This window comes from Myotis brandtii, unplaced genomic scaffold (assembly GCF_000412655.1).
Source record: "Myotis brandtii unplaced genomic scaffold, ASM41265v1 scaffold813, whole genome shotgun sequence".
Classification (NCBI taxonomy): Eukaryota; Metazoa; Chordata; class Mammalia; order Chiroptera; family Vespertilionidae; genus Myotis; species Myotis brandtii.
Window position 1 is genome coordinate 2,061,086 of NW_005371287.1, and position 14,566 is coordinate 2,075,651.

General features: G+C 46.7%; 1 long non-coding RNA gene across 1 annotated transcript in view; it reads left to right on the top strand.

The window, feature by feature from the left end:
- Window positions 1–6,246, top strand: part of LOC106724386 — a 7,344-nt gene extending 1,098 nt beyond the window's left edge. The window contains exons 2-3 of the long non-coding RNA XR_001360160.1: window positions 3,034–3,195; window positions 6,198–6,246. This is a non-coding gene — a long non-coding RNA (uncharacterized LOC106724386). The remainder of the gene's footprint in view (window positions 1–3,033; window positions 3,196–6,197) is intronic.
- Window positions 6,247–14,566: the final 8,320 nt, after the last annotated feature.

The window sequence follows — 14,566 nt, forward strand, 5'->3', positions numbered from 1 at the left end:
TATCAGAGAGGAAGGGAGAAAGAGAAACATCAATGATGAGAGAGAATCATTGATCCACTGCCTCCTGCACGCCCCACACTGGGGATCGAGCCCACAACCCGGGCATGTGCCCTGACTTGGTCCAGAGGTCATTGCTCAACTACTGAGCTATGCCGGCCAGGTGATGATTTGCATTTTAAACGTAGGCTCTCCTAACCTATCTCAGAGTGGCCACCCTGTATATTCACTGCTCATTTGTGAAACGTGTTCAGAGGGAGGTGGTGGTGACGTAGCTTTAGACCGAAAGTCAGGAGATCTGGGCTGGATTCTGGAAGCAACTTGCTGATGGCTGGGTAAGAGTTTCAGTTTACCCAGAATGCTCTGCTGCTTGGCTAAGGCCGCTAGGCATTGAGAAATGCCTCCCCCTGTGTCTCCAAAGTGGGTGGCACATGGTGGGCGTTTTGTAAATACCTGTGTGGGCGATTAGCGCTCAAGCCTGCCTCCTTCTCTGAGAAAAACCAAGTAAGATGGTAATTGCAAAATTAGGTTCAAAACTGTAAGTGCATTTTACAAAATGGAGATATTATACTTAGTATTTTTCCTTGTGAAAAATCAATCATTCAAAAAATATATAGTAATAAGCAGTTAGAGAGCCTGAGCCCTTAGATGCAACTCAATTCAATGAGAATTCAAATTATTTTCATTTACATTCCATAGAGAATGCTTTTAAAACCTCCTAATATCTTAAAAACAAGCACATGGCAGGTATTGAAATCAGAAATGTATCAGATACCTGGATAATGAACTTGGTAAATCTTTATTCCTTTTATAATTCTAAGCCATTAGCCAATCATTTGGTACCTCATATGTACTGTAGTAATAGTCATTTATATCTAGTGTTAATTTGTCTTTTCAAATTTCTCTCTCTCTCTCTCTCTCTCTCTATTATTAGAGTTGGCATGCCTCTCACAATGTAAGGTCAGAGTGGAAAGGGGATGTGGCATCTTTGGGTGCAGAAAGGATGTTTCTATCACTTCAGAATCCCCACTTCTTGTAATGGGAGCACTGAGGCATGAAGTGTAGTGCCTCACTTTGAGGGTCCCTCCTCCACAAAGGGGGGGAAGGGGCCTTCTCACAGCAGCACATGAACCCAAGGTCCCTATCATCCCTACACAGGAAGCCATGTGACCAGTGGCAGGGCAGTGAACTTTAGCAGAAGCACACCCGGAACTGACACCCCCACACTCCCTTCTAGCCATGGACCCTCGAGGGAACCATTGACCTGTTCTGGGGCTTGACATCCTCGGATTCTGAGATTAAAAGGGGCTGGTGTCCCTGATGCTCCGTGAGGAGCTCCCTGTAAACAAGAGGAGTGTGTGGAACAGGCAGGGGTGCTAACAGCTTAAGTGTATGGATGGTGGAGGCTTAACCTGGTGCCACTGCTTCCTAGGCACAGAGGCTCCTGTGCCTTGGACTTTTTATCTGTAAAATGGGGCTACTATAGGAGTCTTCATGGACTAGTAAGCATGTTCATGGACTAGTAGGAGTCTTCATGGATTGTTAGGGGTTACTAGTAGGAATCTTTATGGACTAGTAGGAGCCTTCATGGACTAGTAGGATTGTTCATGGACTAGTAGGAGTCTTCATGGACTAGTAGGAGTGTTCATGGACTAGTAGGAGTCTTCATGGACTGTTATAAGGATTTAGAGAGGATGTAAGGAAGGATCTTAGAATAATGTCTGGCATGTGGTAAGGGCTCAAATGCATGTTAATTATTTTTAAAGCTTCCTTGGCCACAGAGTGGAGAGGGAAGTGGGAGAACAGGCGATATGCAGGAGGAAGATTAGCTGGACAAGTCTGACTGCTCTCAGTTCCGACCACACCTCCTGAAGAGGGCTTACTCCAGGAAACCAGTATTTGAGTGGCTCTCCAGTGGCCAGAGCAAGAGGAAGCTGAATATCTGAGCTTCTCCCCTGCTTCACCCGTGCCCACCTCCCCCTTACAATGTTGTTTCAGCATGTTAGTTGTGAAAATTTCTTCCCCTTTGATATGGAACATGCTGGATTTGTGGCTTTCCCCTCGGTCAGGCAGTGGAGACAAACGCTGGTGCCTCCTGCCAGCCCAGACTTACCTCCCACTCCAGCTTCCCTTTGGCGGCAGGTATACCAGAGCTCTGCTTTGCTGCATGTGTCCTTTCTAAGAAAGCTCTTTTGACTAACCAAAATTCATAATGGTAAATAATATTACTCTTATAACTAAGGCATATTGAGCCCTTGTTATAGAGAAATAAACCTGAGTTTCAAACAGTGAAACTTCTTATGTAAAACTTCTGTTACATTTCATGTTATGGGGAAGACATGTTAAATAGCAAAACCACTTTACCGTACTTCTGGCTTATTTTAGTTACCAACAGCAAAATATTCTAAATATACTACCTACAAATTGAGTAAAATGGCAGCAGTTAACTTATAAGATTCATATGCGGCACTCTACAATTGTAACACATTATGATAACAAGCATAGCCCATCACATTTCCATCGAGCCATGGTATCATCCCTTAATAGAATCACACTAAAAGAGACAACATCAAAGATGATTTTGTAGGGGAGACAAAAATATCTTGCTGCTATTCCGGATCTTCAAGTAGACTCCAGGGAAGGTGGGTCAGCCCAAAGGTGACTCCTTCTGTCTGCAGGTTAGTGGACAGAAGAGCGAGGTGGTGTGGAGAGGGCCCTTGTTGCCAGGGAGAGCGGTACTGGCCAGGGAGGACCCCTGGTGGAGGGGACTCTTGAGGAGGGTGTCCTCTCTCTTTATGGGATAAATTGTCTGTAAACTGGATGGGGTGGTAGACGGTTCTTTTTTGTGTCGCCGGCCAGGAAGGACTTGATGTTTTTGCTGGAGCTTCTGGTGACGCTCGCTAATGGGGCTGTTGTCTGGCTGCAGCACAGCTTTGAATGTATTGATTATTTTGGCTTCTTTGGTTAATTCCATGCTAATTCACTTTCTTCTTTTAGACAGTTTTTAAATAAGTGTTTCACTCTGCCACCTAACAGCTGCTTCACACCGCCTCTGATTCATTTTGTGAGACATCGCAACCAGATGCCTTTGATGCGGCCAATTCCAAGTCCTCAGGCTCCAGGCCGGCTTCCCCACCAGCAGCAGCCCAATCGCTCCTCTGTTAGCAGGTGCTGACTTAGACGCTGCTTCTCTTTACGGTGAGAACTTGTTCCACAGGCAGTTTAGGATCTCCTGACATTTTGTTTCTTGTTAATAAGTTTGTCTACTCCATTTAAAAAAAATTTTGGGGGGGGTGTGAATACTCACCCAAGGATATTTTCCCATTGATTTTTAGGGAGATTCCTGACATTTTGTTTCTTTTTAATAAGTTTGTCTACTCCATTTAAAAAAAATTTTTTTGGGGGGGGGGCCGTGAATCCTCACCCAAGGATATTTTCCCATTGATTTTTAGGGAGAATGGAAGAGAGAGGGAAAAACAGAGAGGAACATTGATGTGAGAGAAATGCATCAATTGGTTGCCTCCTGCCCATGCCCTGACCAGGGCCTGGGTTGGGGAGGAGCCTGCAACTGAGGTATGTGTGCTTGACCAGAATCAAACCCAGGACTCTTTGGTCCTCAGGCCGATGTTCTACCTACTGAGCCAAACCGGCCAGGGCTCCACTCCATTTTTGATATTCTTGTAAAAGCAGGTTTATGCTTCTATTTTGATTGACATTTTTCTCCAACCCTCTGTTAGTGCTCCTGGAGCGACTCTACGTTCTTCTGACGGGGATTTGAGGATGTTTCCTTTGCAGCCACTTGCTGTTGGATTTGCTTAGTTGTGTTTTCTAGGGACTAGACGTGTTTCTGTCAGCCATCAACAGCACTTGCTGTAGCGTTTAGATTTCTCTTCCTTTCATGCTTTTCTATAAGAATCTATTTTAAGACCGAGTAGAGGATTGTGGCTTTTCAGCTCATTGTTCATAGTTCTCACAGTGGCTGCTTCTGATAGTTTGTTCTGGAGTCTGACTTGCAGGATAGTTGATCTAAGGTCTCCAAATTCTCTTTGAAATTGGCTAACCCTCTTAAATATTTAATGTCTTTCCCCCAGAAAGACAAAAACTCCAATAACCAGTTCTTTGCTGCATCTTGCATAGTAACACAAAGTTTTAAGCATTAAAAACTCCCATCGTGACTGTAAAAAAAAGGGTAATTCTCCCACCCAATTCTTGGGTCTCTGGGCCTGGACTAAGCTCCCCTGGCAGATTCTCCAGCACCAAGGCCATCAGAGGGCCCTCTATGGCTCCCAAGGTCACTGCTGTATGGCCTAGGTTTCCAGGCACCTGCTGACCACAACAGATGACAGAGCCCCGCTGTGAGCATTTGGCCCAGAACCTTCTCAGTACCTGACCACCAGTGCAGACCCCAGTGAAAGGAGGGGGCATATGAAACAGTGTCTTCCAACCTTCCCACATCTTGACCCACAAAGCAAATGATCATATCACATGGCCTGGGTGAAATGAAGTAGGCCCTGCAGGGAATGGTCGGTGGTTCTGCCCACTTTCAGTCCTTCCCCAAGACCTGAGGAGATCCATATCTCTCCACACCAGTAGCCATCTGGGTCACCAGATAGGAGGCTTCAAGCTGGAGGATCACAGGACACCAGCACTGACCACTGTGCCTTTCTCTCCCTCTCCTTTTTAAAATTGAGGTGACATTTATATAACATAGTGTTTTAACTATTTTAAAGTAAACAATTTAGTGGCATTTAGTACATTCACAATGTGCAATCACCACCTCTATCTAGTTCCAAAACTTTTTCATCACCCCAGAAGGAAATCCTATAACCATTAAGCTCCTATTCCCCTCTCATCCCCCTCTTAGCAACCACAGATCTGTGATCTGCCTTTTTACAAAATTATGATTATTATTTTTTTAATCCTCACCCGAGGATATTTTTCCATTTATTTTTAGAGAGAATGGAAGAGAGAGGGAAAGACAGAGAGAAATATCGATATGAAAGAAATACTATGATCTGCCTTTTTGGATGAACCTATTCTGAATATTTCACATAAATGAAATCATATAATAGGTGACCTTTTATATCTTGCTTCTTTCATGTAGCATAATGTTTTTGAGATTCATTCACATTAGAGCATGTATCAGTACTGCATTTCTTTTAAGGGCTGACTATTATTCCATTGCATGTATCTAGCACAATTTATTTATCCATTTATTCGTTGATGAACATTTGGATCATTTCCATTTTTTGGCTGTTGTGACTAGTGCTGCTAAAAATGTGCAGGTACTTGTATTTGAGTACCAATTTTTGGGTTGGGGTGTGTATCTAGGAATATACTGAGTGAAATTGCTGGGTTATAGTAATTCTATGTCAAACCTTTTTGAGGAACCACCAAATTATTGTTCACAGTGGCTGCAATAATTTACCACCCCACCAGCAATGCACATTGTTCCAGTTGCTCCATTTGGGGTGTGTATCAGGAATATACTGAGTGAAATTGCTGGGTTATAGGCAATTCTATGTCAAACCTTTTTGAGGAACCACCATTATTGAGTGTAAGCTCCATAATCCCTGTTCACAGTGGCTGCAATAATTTGCCACCCCACCAGCAATGCACATTGTTCCAGTTGCTCCACATCTTCACCAGCACTTGTTATTTTCCATTGTTTACATTATAGGTGTCCTAGGGAATGTAAAGTGACACTTCATTGTGGTTTTGATTTGCATTTCCCTAATAATTCATGATTTTGAGCATCTTTTCATGTGCTCGTTGGCCATTTGTATATCTCCTTTGGAGAAATGTCAATTCAACTCCTTTGCCCAAACAAAAAAGTTGTTTGTCGCTTTGTTTTTAGTTGTAAGAGTTCTTTATATATTCTGAATACTAAATGTTTAGCAGATGTATAATTTGCAAATATTTTCTCCTATTTTGTAGGCTGTCTTTTCGCTATCTGGATAATGGCTTTCAATGTATGAAAGTGTTTAAGTTTGATGAAGTTCAATTTATCTACATTTTTGTTGTTGTTCATGGTTTCGGTGTCATATTTAGCAGTCCATTGCTAAACCCAAGGCCATCAAGAATTACCCCAATGTTTTTTTCTAAGAGTTTTATGATTCAGCTCTTATATTTAGGTCATTTACCCATTTTGAGTTAATTTTGGCACATGGTGTGAAATAATTGTATCTCCTTAATTCCAGGATCAAGGTAAAAGGTGCACTCTCTCTCGGGTGCCATTGGCATGGCAGAGGGGAAAGAACAACGGCTGACTACCGACAGCTTTTAAAAACACGGCTCTGACATGGTAGGTGGTTGGTCTGCTCGCATTGATTTGGTCAGTGGGACAGTACATATCCTTCTTCCCCAGGAAGTCATTGAAGACACCCATGGCAATGGCAAGAATGTACAATCTCTCACAGGGGAGAGAGAAGATGATAATTGGGGTCGATAATACAATTGACTACACAGACCCCAGAAATTATAATGCATGAATCCGAAAGATATAATTCAGAGACAAATGGTTTCTTTACTGGAAATGTCCAAACATTGAGTGTAAGCTCCATAATCCCTGTCTGACACCACTGGGGCCTGATGATTTGAGAATTCAGAAGCTTTTGGATTTTAGAAAAGACATATCGCACCTATGCTATATGTGTAACATATAACACTCCCAGCAGGATCCAGGGCAGTACAGGAGTCTTTTTGTAGCAAGATAGATAACTCTCCACAAAGTAGAAGCCTCACATTAGCTTAGATCAAATTCAGTTTAGATCCAATTTTGCTGCCAAATAATTTTGGGTCAAGTCAGGGCTTGCTGCCAAAGTGAGCTTAACGCAACAACAAAATCTACCTTTCACAGGAGTTTTTTGGGATTTTGGAATTGCAGATAAGGGCTTGTTGACTTATATTTCAGGCAGTCAGACACATCTTAGAATAATTTAGGAGGAAGCAATCAGCAATCACCTACCTCCTTTTCTGATTTTTCTAGGTAGTAATGAGATAAGACCTTTCCTAGACAGCTAGATGAGTTATAGAACACTCTGTTAGCTATGCATTTTTTGTCAGCAGCTGGAGATTTCATGTATTGGTAATGTATCAAGTGATATTTCTAGTCTGCACAGAGATCTAAGCAAGGGGTCTTTGGATGAAGACCAGGCGGTATCTGGCCTGGTCCTTGCCCTCATGGTTTTATGACCTACTGGGAGAGAGAGAGATGGTGGGTGACAAGCAGGGTTCTTTCATGGCACGTGGCTGTATGCATAGAGCCTTGGAAGAGTTCGGAGGGCCAAGGATCCATGAGGGCTAATCAAGGCAGGGTCCTGAGGGAGGGCGGGAGGGTTGGTTCAGTTGAAGGGGAGCCTCTGAGCATTCCAAGTGGGGAGACTCCCTGGAGGACTGGTTCAGAAGCAGGAGAGTCGAGGCAGGGCCTCAAGGGGTGGGCAGGGCTGTGGAATAGGGGACGTCCAGTGTCACAGACTAATCCAGAAGTCCACTTACCTAGTCCCAAAGTTTGTGAAGACAATGGCTTCTTTAGTTCCTTTTTAGTGAAGTTACTACAGAACAAAGGACACGTTTGCTGGAAAGCTTAATTGAAATGTACTTCCTCAGAATTATGTTCAGAGAGCAAATGAGTTTGAGCAGGTTGCTTGGCACATAGGGGTTGGAAGGCGCTGATCTCCTCATTCCTGACTGCAGGGAGCGGGGAGGAGGGTTGTGAGCGGGGGAGAGGAAGTGAGGTGGGTGGGAGGTGGTGACAGGAAGGGCTCCTGTAGGAACTTGCTTGGAGTAGGCTTTCCAGGCTGTGGGTAGGCAATTCTTCCTACCGTCTGGGAGCCAGCCTTCTGTGAGGGCTTACAACGCAGCAGACACCTGCTTTTGGATCTCCCAGGGAATTTTCCAGACAAATGCTCCCTGTCTGCCGGGTTATGAGTCAGGTTCTCCATCCTTGTGATCAATGGCACCTTCCTCAGACCTGCAGAGGCCTTTGAAATGTGAAAACTGCCTGATGGAACCAAAGCTCTAGAAGGATCGACTCTGGTGGGAGATGAAATTAGACAGACAGACACATTGGCGGGGCTTCACAGGACACCGGCCATGTGCTTGGACCTGAAGAACATACGAGGAGATACAGGCATACTTACTGCCTTTGCTCTGCTCCCTTGTTGGGGGAGCCAGCTGTTCTAGACACAGTGATTGAGTCTCTGCCATTGTCTGAGCCCTTTCTAATATGACCGGGTTCCAAGACCGAAAGGAATCGGTTTAGCACCTGTGGTAGGTTTTTGTAGATTCTGAAAAAGGTGTGACTGAGGAAGTCTTCACGAAGGAAGAGGATGATGGACCAGGTGTTAAATGATGGGTTAAGGAAGTTGGCTGGTGCCCGGGGGTTGGCGAGTGTTGGAACTGAGCCTGGGACCCCCCAGTTCCTTGACTGGGAATCATGTTCTAAACCTCCAGATTTCCAAAGAAGAGGAACTGAGGCATCCCGGGTCCTTCCTTGGGTGTTTTTAGATGTTACACACTCTGTTTCTCCTGCTCAAAGTCCTCTTCTCTCAAGGACTCTGCAAAGAAGTGACCTCTTTCACAAACCCTCTGTAAAGACTTGCAGGCGGTGTAGGAGACCGCTGGGCCCACAGTGCCAACTGCACACCAGCCTGGAACTTTCCTCTCTCTGTTGTCACTCTTACCCAACTCCGAGCTTCCTGGGGGCTCACAGGCTGGCAGCCCAGTGCCAGGCGCAGCGGGGTGCACAGCACCTGGAGGTACATCCAGGGTGCTCTGTTCCTGTCGGTCATGGACTGTTAGTGATACACTGTGGGCCTGGAACTCTGATCCCTGTGTGGTGGCTTCCAGGTGTCAGAATCGAGCATCATTGACTTTTCCATCGCACTGGATTAATTAATTAATTAATTAATAGGAAACAATATGGTAGGAACATGAACAAGGTACAGAGCACAGAGCTGCCATGCTGGGGAGCTCGGTAGGCTGGTTTGGGAGACTGGGTTCCTGTGCTGAGTGTCAGCACTCTGGAGGAATTCTTCAGGCTACTCCCCCACACCGTGTTCGGAGAAAAGGGAGAAGGGAGAGGGCCAGTGGGTGTCTGGGTGGGGGTTGAACTCAGGCCCAGACATGTCCCCAGTCAGGGCCCACAGTGATGGGAGACTCTTTGGGGAGAGCTGAGCACGGAGGGAACAGTGTAGGGGCAGCAGGAGGAGCAGGAATCCAGATGGGGAGGCCAGGCCTCAGGGTGGGCTGCAAACCCTGGAGTGAGTGGGGTCCCCAGGCCCCACCCCAGCCCCAGTCCGGGTGCTCTGTGGCCTCTGAGCTTCCTGTCTGCTTCTCATTCCTGCTGAAGACGTGGTTGCCAGAGGCCTCTTCATAGGGAACAGAACATGCTGCTCTCCTGCTCAAAATCCATCAGCGGCTGCTCATTGTCTGCTGGGTGCAGTGCGTGGGATCTCCAAGTGGAACGCCAACCCAGCTGTGGGAGGTTTTACAGAGCAGGAGGCATGTGAGCTGAGTCCGGACAGCAGAGCAGATGTTTACAAGGCAGTCTGCTGAGGGAGGGGGAGCTGGGGTGGGGGAGCAGACTCTCCCAGGAATCATGGTGTGCAAAAGCATGGAGGTATCAAGCAGCAACATATGGTAGGGCAGTGCCGAGAATTGGGGGGCAGCGGAAAACCAAGGGTGGGAGGTAGGCCATGCGGTGAGGACTCTGGAACGATGACAAGGGCTGGATTGCAAAGGGTCTTGTAGGGTATGTTCAGAGGTCAGTGGGACGCCCTGGAGGTCTTTGTTTCCTGTTTTGATATTGCAAATCAACGACAAGTTTAAAAACAAAAACAAAGTTAGGCTCTTGCTGTAGTTGGGTTTCTAGTCTGTTTTTCATTCAACATTATTACAGTGTGAGCATTTTCACATATCATCAACACATTTTTATGAACATTTTTGAGACTGCACATAATAGCCCATCAAGAAGATATATCAAAGTGTGTTTATCGTGCCCCTATTTTGGGATATTTAGGTTTTTACTTTTATTACTTAAAATAAAGAGATAATGAAACATCCTATGCTTATATCTTTGCTTGTCATCTCTAATTATTTACCAAGAATTGATTCTAAAAGGAAAACTTCTGGATGAAAAGGAATGGACATTTAAAAAACTCAGGATACTTATTGTTAAATTGCTTCCCTAAAATGTCAAATACATTATATATTTGCTACCTTCAGGGCACCAAAATGCCTATCTTGTAACCCTCATGGACAATGAGAATGATCACTCGAAAAAAAAGTGTACATTTTGAGAGAAAAAATGGTTAGTTACATTAATTGGATTTTCCTTAATATTTGAGGATTAAAAAAATTACAACTGTTCATTTGCCATTTGTATTTTTTTTTGGCAAATTATTCATTTCCTGGCCCAATTTCTATGGGATTATTTTCCTTATTCATTTAAAAAAAGAATTCGTAGATCATGCATGAAAACTCTACCTACAATTTTAAAGTTTCCCCAGTTTATGTTTGTTTTTTAAGTTAATGAGTGTTGTAATTTAAATATCTAGAATTTAATGACTGCAGGCGGGTGGGGTAAGGGAGGCAGGGAGAGGATGGGTCCCTAAGGTCACTTGTAGGTTTCTGGCTTGGGCACTAGGGACATGGGGGGTCCTCAGATGGTTCAGGCAGCTCAGGAGGAGGGTGCGAAGTACTCACTGCACGTGGCACCCCCAGGTTGAGATACCTGAGAAAGAGTCGGGAACGACATCTGAGCCTCATCCCTAGTGTGTGGCCAGGGAGTGTCTGTGAGAGAATGCGTGGCTTTCTCAAGTTAGAGCTCAGCAGAGAGTTCTGGGAGGAGACGTAGCCGTGAGTGTGTGTTAGGGTCAGAGGGCAGCCTGTCCCTGCCTCCCAGGCCCGTGCTCCTTGAGAATCAAGTGGATTTGGTGTGGGGTGTGGGTGGGGAGGGTGGAGACTTGGGTGATCAAATCTAGGCAGCATCTGAGTTTTCAACTTCACTGTACTTTTTTTTTTTTTTAGATCTTCATACTTTCCCCCAACCTTTTCCCATGGGGAGGTGGCTATGTTTTGGCCACCCCAAGCCAAATTACTCTTGGAGGCTGACACAGCAACTTATCAAATGATTATCACAATGAAGCTGCTCCCGTCTGCAGCCATGTAGTCTTTTCCACAACAAGTGGTGTTCATATAGCATCATTGACTTTACCATTGCACTGGAGTAATTAATAGGAGTCAATATGGTAGGAACATGAGCAGGGTACAGAGCAATTAAAACCATCCACAATTAGCTCCCATCCCCTTGCATCCGCATCATGAGACAAACCAGCCACACCCCCCACCACATGCCCCCAAACTCCCCTGCGTGAGCAGAGATTCTTCTTTATAAAACTCTGCTTTGGGACTTGGTAACACTGGCTAGAACTGCGGCTTTTTTTTTCCCCAGCATGCCTATCATTTGGCGTCACTGGCATAAAATGTTCCTCCAACAGGTAAAGCATGCAGTCACGGCTTTTCCTTGGGGCCAGATCTCTGTGAAAGCTATTTGCAATGGAGGATCTGCAGCATCGTGGGGTGGGGCCAGGAACGTGAGCGCAGGTTGCCAAGAGAATCTCTTTGTCATCTTGCTGTCCTGCCGCCTCCCCTGGGCCAGGGCGCTGCCCCACACTGGCCTGGGCTGGAGAAGGAGGCCAGGCCTTCCCAGGACGCTGGCCTTATGGGTCCCCGTGGGAGGCACTGCACTTTGACTCACTGCATGATGCAGGGGGCTGTCCGGATCAGAACCTGTGCTCAGATGCCTGCTTGTTGTCATCTAAAACAGTTCTCAATTGATCCTCCCCACCCATGCTCGGGGCAGGGATGGAGAGGGGATGGGGGACACTGAGGCACAGAGAGGGAAGGGAGGAGTCTGAGTTCTCTCAACAATCAGGGACCGACCCTTGGGAACAACTCAGGCCTCTTCATCTTAGAAACTATCCTATATAATAAAGAGCTAATATGCTAATTAGACCTGACTGCAGAACGATCTTCCAGGACGACCTTCCAGATGACCTTCCAGAATGACCAGTGGGAAGCGGGCAGGGCTGCAAGGCAGCTGGGGCTGGGATGGCTGAGCCCCTTGCACGACTAGGCAGGGCTGCAAGGCAGCTGGGGCTGCTGCGAGGGCCAAGGCAGCAGCTGGGGCTGGGATGGCTGAGCCCCTTGCACGACTTTCATGCATCGGGCCTCTAGTTTGAAAATAAATGCCTAGAGGGTCCATCTGCAGCATTGTCTACAGAACCCTAATTTTTACTTGAAAGATCTCTTGCAGAAAGAAAGCCAGGCCGAGCCTGGCCTTGCAAATAACTGTTGTTGATATTTTAAAAATGTGGTATGTATGGTTGGATTTCTGCTATGTTTATTTCCCCTGTTTGATTTTTCTGTTATTCCAACTGCGGACTTACACTTTGAGACTCAAAGGCACACAGACGTGAAGAAGGAATGGCCTGAAGAAAGGCCCCATGAGCCTCTGGGGCCACGGATCGGGGCTGGGAGGCCTTGGCGAGGACTGTGGGGTGAGGCCCAGCCAGCTGGCTGCTCGGGACGCCAGCCCCGCCGGGGCCTCTGGCGTTGCCTGGAAACAGTGCAACAATGCCTCCGAGCTCTGAGGCCATCTTTCCTGAAGTGGCAGCCCCTTCAATTATTTTATTTCCATTATATTATGTTAATTAAATCAGCCAAAAGAACAGAGCACATGCCTGGTCCAAGTGGAGTGGCTGTGAAGGTTACTCAGAATGGCCCTGGTGCCGCTGGCTGAGCAGACACCCCACGACGCACGTGAAGATGGACCATCTTCCTACTGGTCCAGGCCCCGGGGACCAGGAAGCACCAGGAGCCTCGCTCACACCTGGTTGGGTGTCTGTTTCCACCGCTCTCCCGAGCCACTGCTGCCCATGGTGGGTGCAGGTGCAGCCCGGACACCTGGCGGCCACTCAGAAACCATCCTATGACCCTTTGAAGAACCAATTAGCACCACAGCCAGCCAGCGATGAGAGGCCTTGTAGACACAGCCTATGCATGCTCTCAGGCAGAGGCTTTCAAAGCATCGGAGCGCTTGGCTGCAATACAATCCTATATTGAACCCCCAAATATAAACCATGTAATAGTACAGCCACTTTGATTAGGGGCAGAGCAGGGGTGGGGGCGGGGGGCAGCATCCTCCTGCCCCATCAGAGATGGCAGCAGGGTTTCAAAACCAGCGCATGGAGCTCCCTAAGGGAGACCAGAACCCTGGGTTTTCTCCGGACTGTCTCGTGTTGGACATCTGATGACCACACAGTTGTCCCATTCTGGCATCCCGGGCCCTTACAAATGGGCATTAGCATCCCCCAAGGAGTTTCCGAGTTTGAAGACAGAAAGAACTCCCTGCCTCAACTTACTTGCCTATACAATGGACATAATATCCCATGTGGCCCCCTGGGTTCTTAAGCCATAAGAACGGACTCCTCACGCTACGTTCAGGCTGCCTGTGGTGAGGTGACCAGCCTCAGCGGAAATGGTTCTGGAGGGGTGTCTGCATCCGAGTAAACGCTCTGCTGAAACCTCCTTTCACACGGGGTAGTGTTTGCTGCTCGGGGCTATCATTTCACTCCTGTTCTGCAGAGACCTGTCCAGTGAGCCTGGGACCAGCAACCCGATTCCGGTTTGGGTCGCTGGGAGGCAGGAGCCGGACCCTCCCTCCTCTGGCCCGTGGTTTCCTCCCATGTCAAGCGAAGACCTTGCCGCTGTCGGTGATCTCTTCGCTTCCTCGCAGCTGTGGCATCTTCTCATTTGAATACCATCAACCAAAATAGCAGCGCAAGGCCTTATGTTTAAAAGACGACAGAGCAATTACTCCACAGTTTATTCCCTGCTCCCTTGCCTTTCCGATATTACAAATCTCCTTGGTTTTAAAATTCAGTTGTAAATGAGATTTGAGTTCCACATCACTCACTTTGTTCTCTCTCCAAGAGAAAGAGTTGAATAACCAGTTCAAAGAAAACGTACACATAACTGAAATTCAAAGGGGCCGGGAGGGGTTTCCTCCCTCCCAATCTTGGTTCCTGGGCTCGGCATCTGATTAACCTCCCACAGGCACCGTGGAGATCCGACATGCTTAGTAACTTCCCCCTGTTTACAGGACCGCGTCCAACATCAGCACCACCACCATCATCAGAGGGATCATAGAAAACAGTTATCAAGTGCTTACCCTGGACCAGGCATTCCACATACATTAACATTACAAAAAAAATAATGCTCTCAACCACACTTTGAAGTTGATATTCTTACACCCACTTCACTGATCAGGAAACTGAGGCCCAGATAGGATAAGTGAGGCACTTCAGGTTTTATAACTGGTAAGTGATGGACCGGGGACTCCAACCCAAGCTGTCTGTTTCCAGGATTCTTTGCTCTTCATCCCCGAACTTGACTCGCATATAACCTCTGTGTCAGAAAGGAGGGCCTGAAAGATCGCCTGGTCAAAATTCTATTGGGACGTTCAAATCTCCTGCAAGGCCAGCTGACGGGAGGCTGTCCAGCC